The following is a 1,749-nucleotide window of genomic DNA, read 5'->3' as shown; positions in this document are numbered from 1 at the left end:
GCAGGGGGGTTTAGCAAGGTTTGGATTAATAGGAGAAGTGGCTAGCTAATGCTATGTTGGTCTGAAGTCAGGCAGAGGGCAGGGCAGGGTGGCACTTGGGAGACTAATTGGTGCAGAGAGAGGTTGGAGCTTTCAAAAGCAACAACCGACTTCATCAGCGGCTAGGAATGGATGAAAAGCCATGCCTCTGTGAAGGAGTTAGTCTCTAAGACGGCATTCTGCTTTGCCTTTAAAATGAAATTGTGGAAGATGATTATAATGGTCAAGTCAAGCGTAGCTTCCAAACTTTCCATATAATCTGTATGGAGTCATTTCATGTATCAGCCTTGCTGGTGGAAGGGATTGTATTTGCCTTTCCACCTCACTGATGACATCCCATCGGTCTTCTTGAGCCGGGCAGGGTGGAATATGGCTTTTGGGGCTATCACCTGCAGGTATAGAGAAAGAGAGCTAGAGAGATACCCCCTCTGTGCATTATGCCAAGAGGAAAGCCATGGGGAAGGCTGGCTTTTGGATGTGGCATAGCTCAGCTACTATTCAACCCATCCAAACAGTCTATTTAAAGAAGCAAGGGCGTCCAAAATGCCTCTATGGAGCTTTGCCTCCAAATTATACACTTCTCAAGTGCAGAAAACTCAATAATAAGTGCTGAACTCCTCACTGGCTTCTGGCTCAGTGTCTCACAAACCAATAAAGCTAGAACAGCTGACTCACTGGGAATTCCCCGTCTTCTTTCTGTTCAAATAAGGCCCCCCTTCCTACCGCTGGTATATCACAAAGTCCTGGCTTTGTGTTCAGTGGTGTTAGGGCACTGAGAAAAGGGATTGCAACTAATGAGTTAATGGATTCTGCCAGTTGCTACTCGGGTATTTTTCTCTTCGTTCTGAAGCAGATGCTGTCATGTTCGAACACTTAGCTTTGTAGGGACGTGAAAACTAGCACCATAGAAGCAATTTGACGCTCTCCTAATACACTTCAGAAGTGTCGTTTAATTATATCGAATAAATAAAATGTCTCCTAGTTTGATACGAAGGTTTTCTTAGGGTTTCCTTGGGGAAAGGGGTATGACTCATTCACGGCGTGTCAGCACTTCAGTGCAGCCCCTTGCTTTTCTATGTTAAAGTTGTGCTTTTCAAAGCAGTGGAGGAATTTAGACACATCCCTGATGTTCAGCTCCATCCCCTAGACCAAAAGATTGACTGAAATGTTGACCTTTTTTGGACCTAACTATAAAATGGTACTCAACCCTTGTAGACAGTGGACTCGACAATCATTCAGCTCAACCATTCATAGACAGTAACCTGACGGATTCTGATACGTCGCTGGCGGGGTTCTTTTTCCTGCCTCCTAGTGCTTTATTCATACCCTCAAAGACAAAGCCAGTCTCAAAGAGGTGATTTTTTTGTCTCAGTGACCAAAAAACTCCAAGCTTTACCATTTGAAACATAAACTTTATTGCGACAAAGAATTAAAAATAGTACATCTGAGAGAGCTGCAGAGTGAATGTCATAAAGAACTAGTCAGAAATCACAACTCAAGCAAATCATGTACAATCTAAACAGAAAATTTTATTAAAACAGCTCCAAATCAAACTCCCATTTTTTTTGTTTTGTTTTTTTTTGTTTGTTTTTAATTTCACCATCACCGCATGTTGGGTATGTACAGTCTTCTGGTCCTGTCATGAGGGTTCCCCTCAGGGTCTGAGGGCTTGGGGACGGGATGGATGGGCGGAACGGCTCGGATCTACAG

Source organism: Alligator sinensis, unplaced genomic scaffold, assembly GCF_000455745.1.
Source record: "Alligator sinensis unplaced genomic scaffold, ASM45574v1 scaffold301_1, whole genome shotgun sequence".
Classification (NCBI taxonomy): Eukaryota; Metazoa; Chordata; order Crocodylia; family Alligatoridae; genus Alligator; species Alligator sinensis.
This window is presented reverse-complemented; position numbering follows the sequence as displayed.